This window comes from Castanea sativa, chromosome 3, assembly GCF_040712315.1.
Source record: "Castanea sativa cultivar Marrone di Chiusa Pesio chromosome 3, ASM4071231v1".
NCBI lineage: Eukaryota > Viridiplantae > Streptophyta > Magnoliopsida > Fagales > Fagaceae > Castanea > Castanea sativa.
In genome coordinates this window covers 34,721,048-34,731,231 of record NC_134015.1, presented here as the reverse complement: position 1 = coordinate 34,731,231, position 10,184 = coordinate 34,721,048, and the positions used below count along the sequence as shown (strand labels likewise).

At 36.4% G+C, this 10,184-nt stretch overlaps 1 pseudogene; it reads right to left on the bottom strand.

The window, feature by feature from the left end:
* Positions 1-4,041: 4,041 nt before the first annotated feature.
* LOC142629340 (glyceraldehyde-3-phosphate dehydrogenase A, chloroplastic-like) lies at positions 4,042-7,628 on the bottom strand (annotated as a pseudogene).
* Between the last annotated feature and the right edge of the window lie 2,556 nt (positions 7,629-10,184).

The following is a 10,184-nucleotide window of genomic DNA, read 5'->3' as shown; positions in this document are numbered from 1 at the left end:
AGAAGGGAATCAACTCACTTAGGAAAAATGACAAAAGGGAAAGTAGCCAAAAGGTGGGTCTAAAAAAAGTGGAATCTAGAAGCCTTGAAGGAAAGAACAAAGGTCAGCCTTCTAGGACCCCCCCCCAGTACAAGAAGACCAACTGGAGGCTTTTGAGGAAGAAACCTCAAAAGAAGAAAATAATAAAGAGTGAGGAAGGGACCAACCACCAATGTTGTTGACACAACATTGGTTTTGGTACCCAAGGGAGCAAGTGGAAGGAATCAAGGGTACCCCAGAAACCCTAAGATGGCACTATAAAAGGGAAAGCAGCCAACAATGAAGGGGCATTGGGACATAGTCAATTGAAGAAAAAATACTTGAGAAAACCCTGCTAGAATTCAAAAAGAGAGAAGAGAGAGGGAAAAACAGCGTCCGGGGTCCCCATAACAGCCACTAGAGAACACACACTTAGATTTAAAGAGATTCAAACTTTGCAAGTCTTAGAGGCCTGAAGAGCCATCTAAGTTTGCGATTTTTGAACTTATTTGGACCTTGTAACATGTCCTAATGAGCATAATGTATTACATGATTAAAAGAATGATGAACCATTTTACATTATTTTAAGGATCCCTAACACTTTATTTTATTTCCTCTTTCTTATCACTTTGTTCTTTGTTGTTCCCTGTTATTCAATACATATATTCTCTGTATGTTAATGTGTATGTGTTGTAGGATTCATGCCCTATGCACCACTTGGTTCGAAATCAACCCTATTTAGCTGCGGTGAACCAAGCCCAGTCCCTTGAAATATAAAGCAACAGGCCCAGGATTCTCGCTTTCTTACTTGGGCCTGTCTGCTGCATTTCTCTAAAAAAAAAAAAAGAACCCACACACACATAATCAATTATAAGTGATTCTTTAAGAAGCAATCATAATTAATCACTCATAAAGTGTTTAACCTAAAGGCAAGTATGCGCATTTACCATTAAATTCTTGAATTGGATTAGTCTTACAATTTGATGGTTCGATTTAAGCGTATAACGTTTCATTTTGATAGTTAGGCCTTCTATATTTGTTTTAAATAATGCTTGTAATTATTCAACTATTAAAATGATGGGTTTTCCCTTTTGTAGGGCTATAAAATAACCAAGGTATTCATAAATAACTAGGCTTTAGCTCAATAAAAAGCTCATTCTTGTATATATGTTTATAAACAAGCCAACTTGAACCTTAGTTAGACCCATTTGTAGTGGTACTTTGGGTTAAGTAATGTGTTTGACCTTAGTGAGAGAGTGTAATTAAGTGTGTGTGTGTGTGTGTGTGGGCGTGCGTGTGTTTATCAGTTTGTTTCTCAAACTTGAACCTTAGTTTTAGACTTGTTTAATAAAAGAGCCAAGCATAAGTAAATAAAATTGTTAATGAACAAGCTCATGAACATTAGGGCTCAATACAAAATAAAAAAATTTGAGTTTTTACTTGTTTATGAGCTTGGTGATAATCTTGACAATTAAACTCATATCTTACTAATACTTTAAGTAATTGGGAGCTGGGATTACTTAAGCAAACTAAATAGGCTTGATAATATAGTTGTGTTGGATCTCAATCTCAAAAGCTTGATATTGAGTTTAAGCTTGAACTTGGCTTGACTAATAAATCAAATCGAGTCAAGCTCAAGCTTTTAGACCTTTTAACAAGCTCAACTCAAACATCATTTATAGGCTTGGTTTGAGCTTAAGCCAAACTTGAACATTCTACATTCCTTGTTAAGCTAAGCTTGAACACTCACAACTAAGGAAGACGATTTCCTACCGTACCGGCTGGTACTGTCAGAATATTCAGTTCCGGCGCCTGAACCGGTACAGAGACAGGGCTAAATCATACCGCCCAAAATACAGAGGTGTACCGGCTTGTTTCGGCTATTCTGGCGAATTTCAGAGCTTTTCGGCGGTATTTTCGTTCCGGACCGATACAAATATAACTAGGTTTTTTTGAAAAAACTATACTTAACAACTTAAAGCAACTAGTGACCCTCATTGAAGCATCAACTTGCTAGATTATCAACAACATCATCTTCTTCTTCGTTTTAGCCACTTAGATCTTCTTTTTAGCCATTGTAATCGCTCCCTTCTTCGTCTGCTCTCTCCCAGCTTCGTTTGCTCTGCTTGTTGAAATTCTTTCTCTACTTTTTTGAGAAGCTTTCTCTGCTTGAATGTTCTAAATTTGGGATGTATAAGTTGTACTGTTGTACCTATTTCTCTTGGTTTCTCCGCAAAAAGCATAGAAGCCTCTTATTTTATTTGCTTTTCCCAAAGCCACGTGTCTCTACTTGGTTCTTATCTTTTGCTTATTTTGCTCTTTCAATTACTTTTTATTTTTTATTTAGTCAATAGCTTAGATGGGTAAGTGTCAACTTCTAGTGACATGGAGTTTAGTTTAACTGATTACATGAGTCATAAATAGAAATTTAACTATTCTTTAAATGTATTAACAAATTCTTTAAGTCCTAAAGAACATAGAAGGTATAGGCTCTAAGAGAATTATTATTATTATTATTATTATTATTATATAAAATAACGGTAATTCCAAAACGGTACACCGGTATCAACCGGTACTGAAATATTTCGTTCCAATAACCAAACTGAAACGGCCTCTGATATAGTATTGACTCCCTTGCTCACAACTCGACAAAACCAGAGACATGTTTGTAACCCCACCAATTTGTTATAAAATGATAATTTCACCCTTAGAATAAGATTTTTTTTTTTTTTTGATAATCACCCTTAGAATAAGATCAAATGTAGGTTGCGAAACAAGATGTATATAAACATGAGTTGACAGACATAACTTTCTAGTGGGATGTATAAGATTTTTTTAATTTCCCACTTCCCCAATCCATGTTTTGTCTTCTAATAGGGTGAGCTTTGATACATGGATGCGTAAAGGCTCGGGCCTTCAAGAAATATGTGGACTTAAAGATCTTATGGTTTAATAGCCCAAATAATTGAATTGGCATGTAATTGAGCATTTTCCCTCCAAACCCATTTTATGTAAATATGTGGTTTTATTGGGAAAGATCATTCGGTGAGAGATGAGAACAGTAGAATGAGCCATGAGTCTTAATCCATTGAGGAGAAAACATAGGCTTTAGCCTAAATGGCGATGCAAGAGGAACATGGGTATGAGCCAATTTTGTAATATAGCTAAAATACTTGTCATGACTCATGCACCTAATCCATGTAATAGGAAGAGATGGGCTGTTAAGCGTGAATTAATTGCGTGAAGTGAAGAATTTTGTGGACTAAAGCCTCACGCCCATTAGGCATCAAAAGATTTTGGTTGAAAGTCTAGGGCTGTCAATGAGCTGAGCCCAAGCTCATTCCCAAACAAGATTTTATGTTTAAGCTTGACTCATTTTCTTATCGAGCAATCTTGAACTCATTTACGAGTTATTACTTAATTAACTTGTTCTTTTCTTATATATTGTGAAACTATGAATAAAATATTTTACCTGTTCATAATTTTATGAATTTTTTCTACAAATAGTAATATATCATCAATAAATTACAAATAATAATCTAATATCATATGAAATTATTGACAAACTTATACAATTAAATTTCAAGTCTATATAGATATATTTTTATAAGCATACATATAAAAATATTATATTATATATAGTTAAATCGAGCTCTCATGCTCACAACCTTGTTCATAAACACATTTTTATGTTTAAGAGCTTGGCTTGTCTAAGAATCAAGCCTAAACTTAAGAAGTTTGAACATGGCTTGTTTTCTAAACGAACGAACGTAAAGCAAGTATTTTACCGAGTCGAAATCTCGAGTTGTTCGTACGTAGTCGAGCTTGGATTCATTTCTATTATAGTTCATTTCCATTATAGCCACGGTGGAAACTCAATATGTGTTTGGATGAATTTTGGACTTTATTGGGGCCAAAATCATTCTTTTTTTCATTGTGAAATATACTGAGATGGCATTTGTTTACTATGCCAGTGGAAAAAGAGAACGAAGACGAACTATTAGCGAATTGGACACGGGAGAATTAGCAATCTAAGCCTGAAAGCTTTGCTCCTTTGACAAACTTCAGCCTTTCTTTCTTTAATCTTTGGCCGCGTTAGATTTCACAAATTACAGCTCAAGTATCTTAACTTCTGAAATACAGATACCAAGGTTCAAATCTGATTACATATCATCAAAAACAGAAATCTACAAGAAATTAAACTGGGAAAGAAGTTCATTAACAGCAGGATATTGAAGATCACTTCCAGTTGTTGGCAACAATGTCAGCAAGATCAACTACCCTCTGTGAATAACCCCACTCATTGTCATACCAAGCAATCACCTTCACCATGTCATCTCCCATAACCAATGTTAGTGAAGAGTCAACAGTTGATGACACATCAGTGCACCTGAAGTCAACTGACACAAGAGGCTCATCACATACAGATAGGATACCTTTGAGCTCTGTGTCAGCACTCTCCCTGAAAGCTGCATTGACCTCTTCTGCAAAGGTCTTCTTTGACACTTGAACTACAAGGTCCACAACTGAGACATTAGGCGTGGGCACACGGAGGGCAATGCCATTCAGCTTCCCTTTTAGAGAAGGGAGAACAAGGGCTACAGCTTTTGCAGCACCTGTTGAAGTTGGGACTATGTTGAGAGCTGCAGCACGTGCACGACGAAGGTCACGGTGACTTGCATCAAGAAGTCTCTGGTCTCCAGTGTAGGAATGTGTGGTTGTCATGGTACCCTTGATGATGCCTAACATATGAATATGATATTTCATATATCCACGTTATGGACATGCCATATAACCGTGCTAGAGGATGAGAGAAGTATCAATGACAATTCACAATTATAAAGTTTGGTTAGAAAAACCTAAGGAAAACTTGTCCAGCATAATCTTTATTAGAACAGAGCGGGGAAATATAGCCATGTATTTAATGTTAACTTAATTGTTAATCCCTTGTAAATGAAAAACTATTGCAGGATTATGCCTAATTCCAAGCCAAGAGAGATAGACATCATACAAAATGGAACAACGACAGGTTAATAATACACTTACTGAATGGTTAGAAATTCTTGGAAGTTAAATTACAAGCTTGTGTAAACTAACAGACGATGCAATCTCAGAGATAATCATAGATCAATATCATCAAACACGGTAATGAGATACTATATATTCCTGCATAATTAGAGCTGCATTATTTAACAGCAAAAAAAGGTGATGGATTAGGTAGGAGCCCTGCTTCTAGGCCACAAAGATGCAAATCAGAAGATTAACTAGGATATTGAAAAGGCGAATGCACCGAAGTGAGAATATTTTCAATTACATGACCAATTGGTAGGGAGTAGGGACACAAATGATGGCGTTTAGCTTTTATAACCAGAAAATCAAGTTCTTTTCTACTAGTAAAATGTAGGCTTAAAAGTTGGGAGAGGTTTGTGGTTTGGCAAATATAATTTAATGAAAATACTAAGATAATGGATGGGACTACTGGGACAAACCATCATTGTTAAGGAACACCTAAACAGTCCTTAACAGGAGCTAATTGATTAAGTATGAAAAACAAACAAAATCATGGAACACTGAGGAAGCAATCTAAATGCAGAAAAATCATGGAAGCATTTGCAGACAAAATGGTTGGGCGGTACAAGGCAAGGCAGGATGCAGAGAAAGGCAGGAGAGAGAGCTAAGTTACCAAATTTTTGGTCAGAGGACCTTGACAAAGGGAGCAAGGCAATTGGTGGTACAAGAGGCATTGCTGATGATGGCCTCGGCATGGTTGTAAGCGTCAGCATTAACACCAACCACGTAGGTGGGTATATCACCTTTCCCAGGGAGCAGTGATGAGCACCTTCTTAGCCCTGCCTGTAAATGCTTTCCCAGCTCCTTCCCTGTCCACAAACACATCCAGTCCCTTCTATCACCAGGTCTATTTCCAAGTCCCTACACAAACCATCCATTTTTGCTCACTTCTTTTTTGTTTCATATATGTGTGTCACATAGACTAGGATACTCTCTATTTTCAAGTGAAATATAAGGAGTCTATTTCTCTATTCAGATTTAATTTTTTTATTGTATCTAAGCAGTGTACATGCTGATATATTATCTTTTTTATAAATTTAAATGATATAACACTGAATGCATCTTTATGATATTTGTAAGTATAATCTTATGAATATAAGTTGAAATTGAGTGAGTTAAATGATTACTTCCAGGGGAGGTTGGCGGGGTTACGGTCAGAGACGACCTATGATGATCTTTCCATCAACTGAGATAGCCTTGTCACCGGAGGGCTTGACATGTGCATCAAAGATGCCAAGGGTGGAGTCGTACTTGAGAAGATGGGAGGCCTGCTTGACACCTCCTGTGTCATTGATGGCGATGACATCCAATGGCGAGTCCTTCCTGCCGTGCCAACATCTCAGGAAGTTACGCTTCCGATTCTCCCAAACCCATTGATTGCTACCTTCAGCTTCGCTTCCACTACTCCTCTCCTGTAACCACCATTCCCACCAACCTACAACAATGCCAAATTGCCAGTATACTCAATATTTTAAAACTTCAACTTTAGCTTGGCAGCTTGGGCGCCCAGAGGTAATTAATTAATCTTTATACATGTACAGAGTATATTGCAATGATCAATTAGATGCAAGGAAACTTGACTTAAACTCCCATTTTTGGTAATTCCATTATGGAAATTCACGCTTCATGCACAATGAAATTGTACAGTGAAATGTAACATTGAAATTGTTACGAATAGCACAAAGAATTTATCTTTGAAAATGTACTATACATGATCACTAGAAATCCAAAATGAACAAGTCTTATGTTGTCTAAATCATTTATCTGAAAAACTTTCAGTTTCTGGTTGCCTTAGTAAATACCATGAGAAATTGATGCAGAGTCAAAGTAAACAACAAAAATCAAAACATCAAGTGGGTTATCCTAATTATCATAGTAGATACTGTATACTGTTTGTTAGTGTTAAAAATTAGTACTTGTAATGATTACTACTACGTACAATCCACTTCCTATGGTGAGATGTGAGCTCAACAACTCCTTTGTGTAATCTTTTGAGAGTAAGCATTAGTTGACTTATAGTTACAGGCTTACAGCTGTGACCTTTTTAAGCAAGAATTTCACACTATATCCAAGCACTTGTAGTCCTAACTGGTAAATAAGGAAGGCAAATGAGAGGGAAAATGAGACTCACAGCAGAGGTCTGGAAGGCAATAACAGAGAACAAGTCTTCAGAGGACTTGCGAGCAAAATGGAAGAAAAGATGATGAACTGCGAAGGCCAGAGAATTCAGAGAACCCCTGACTGTGGACCTGAACAAAGAAAGAAACTAATTTATATATGTCAGGGTGTACGCGCAGAATATTACAAAACATAGCATAAAATAATGCTAATGTAAAAGGCACCAATGCTTTCCCAAGAAGAGGAATTAACAACAATAGAGAGTGTAACTAAAGAGACCTTGAGAGATGGCTTAGCCACAGAGAGAGTAGCAGAAGAAGCCATGGATTGCTAGCAGCAGCAGCAGCAGGTCTAGTGGCAAATGTGTGTTTTAAAATGATGAGGTGGAGTGGAGGGGAAAGATAATATGGGTGAGGATGAGATTATTGATAGCCTCTCATTCAATTTATGGCTGTGGTTTGTGTAGTAGGATGTTATTTCTTCCACCTCAATCATGATTGAAGCCCAGCCAACTTTCTACAACAATAAGTCGACACAACAAATTCACTGCGTTTACAAAATTGCTAAGATGACTTATTGTAATTGACGTACAATAAAAGTAATGTTGATAATAGATCATCTAATTAACAGTTGTAATTATTGGGATGGCATGTTCCTGTGAGAGTGATGTTGCCACAATCACAATTTGCTACCTTTCAACAAGTTGTAAAATTTGAAATGTTTGATAACAAAAAAGTATTCTCTCCATTTTACTTAAAATGGAGAGTTTATTTAACTAACCTAAATCAAATATTACAAACTTAAGGTTGAGTTTGTTTTTGGGAAAATATTTTTCAACTAAAAACAATTTGTTTTATGCTAAGGAGAATCAACAAACATTAAAGGATTTATTGCGTGTTCCGGTTATGCCTATTGCTAGAGCAAAATTTAAAGAAGATCAAAGAAGCGGTTCCAGTAGGCAGATTAAAGAGATTGGGCCGGTCCCAACGTAGGACGATCAAAGAACTTGGCACGAAGGAAGATGAAGGCGTAATAAAATTTAATCAATGACTATTGAGGGCTGATTTGGCTTAATTGGGCCGTGATTTATAATGTGGATTAATGGCCAGGTCATTTTAAATGCAAAGTATGAATTAATAGATATTTTTTCCTATTTTTGAGCTGCCAATTTCATACCAAATCTACCTTAATTTTGAAGCTTCTGTTATTTAGAATGTATTTTTAGCTATTTTCCTATTTTGGAGTAGCTAATATCAGACCAAATCAACTTCTATTTAGGCTTTTATTATTTAGTATGTTTTTTATAATTTCTATTTTCGAGTCATATCTTATATATAGAGGATTATTGAATAAAAATCATAAAGAGTGAGGTTTTGCTTCTTCTTTTGGTTCTTCAAGAAGCGTAAACTTCTTAAGGATTAACTTTCTTGTGGCGTTCAAATTTTATACCTTCGGTTCGTGATTCGATTATAATCATTGGATCGAAGTCTGTAACTTATACCTCTTATACGGTTTGCGTTTTATTTATAAACGTTAGGTCGGTGTTTCTATCAAAATCTGAATTTTAGCTTTCATAGGCAAGTATTCCAATATTATTTGATGAGTCTCTTTCAGAAGTGTGTCGATTGAGGTTCGCATTATTTGGTATCAAAACACGGAGTTTTAAAATCAGTTTTTTATATCCCTTTATTTTTTGTTTTCTTTGTATCAACTTATCTTGTTCCTTTTGTGTTCTTTATTCCTTGTTCTTATTTTGTGACATGTGCTAGATTAAAATGGCTGCACCAAGCTCAAAAAAAAAAACAAAAACAAAAAACAAAAAAAAGAGACTTCGAGAAAAAAAAAAAATATATATATATATATATATATATATATATATATTGTTTGTAGTTTCAATTCGATTTATTATATCGGTAATATTTTCTTCCTCGTCGGTATTAGTTTAAATACTACAAGTTGAATTTATTGATAAAGTTTATTAGTTTAATGCAAAGCTGAAAGGGAGATTTTAAGAGCGGAAAAGGCAAGAGAGTGTGAGATTAATATTGGAAAAAAGCCAATATAAGAGTGAGACATGAGTGTAAGTGACATAATTTGAGTGAAACACATAAGGGAGTGTTGTGAGGAATTATTTCTAACATTTCTCTATAGTTTCAAAAGTATGTCTTCGGAAGGAGAAGCATCGAAACAGAGAAGGAGGGGAGGAGTCATCTACATCATTATTTGCAAGCTATGCAACAACAATTTGAGCTTATGAACGGGGTGTTTAATGAGATTCGGGATCAGATGGATAGGCAAGACGCGGTTATTGCTACTTTGCGTGAGGAGTGTCCCCAAAGAGTCCCTAATGCTAGAAGAGAAGCGGGGAAAGGCGTGCCCGCGTGGATGATTCGATGACGACCACGAGGATGAGTTAAAAGATGAAAAAGGATCAAGTTTCGTTGAACAATGAGAGCGGAGTTTGTGCCAAAGGGAGAAAGGCATGGTAGAGGTTTCCGAAGAGATGCGAGATGGCAAGATGAGACTAATAGAAACCTAGGAAACATCAAAATGAAGATACCATCGTTCCAAGGGAAAAAAATACGAAGCGTACTTGGAGTGGGAGAAGAAGGTGGAGTTAATCTTTGAGTGCCACGAAACTACTTTCCGAGGAAAGAAAAAGGTAAAACTCGACGTCGTGGAGTTTACGGCTTATGCTATTATATGGTGGGATCAACTTGTGATGAACGAAGGAGAAACCATGAGAGGTCTATTGAGATTTGGGAGGAAATGAAGGCCCGCACGCAGACGGGTGTTTGTCCTTAGTCACTACTATAGAGACTTGTATTAGAAATTACGAGTCTTACTCAAGGGTATAGGAGCATGGATGACTACCCTGATGAGATGGAAGTTGCCATGATTCCGGCTAATGTAGAGGAGGATAGAGAAGCCACCATGGTAAGGTTTCGAAATGGGCTAAATCGGGACATTGCCAACGT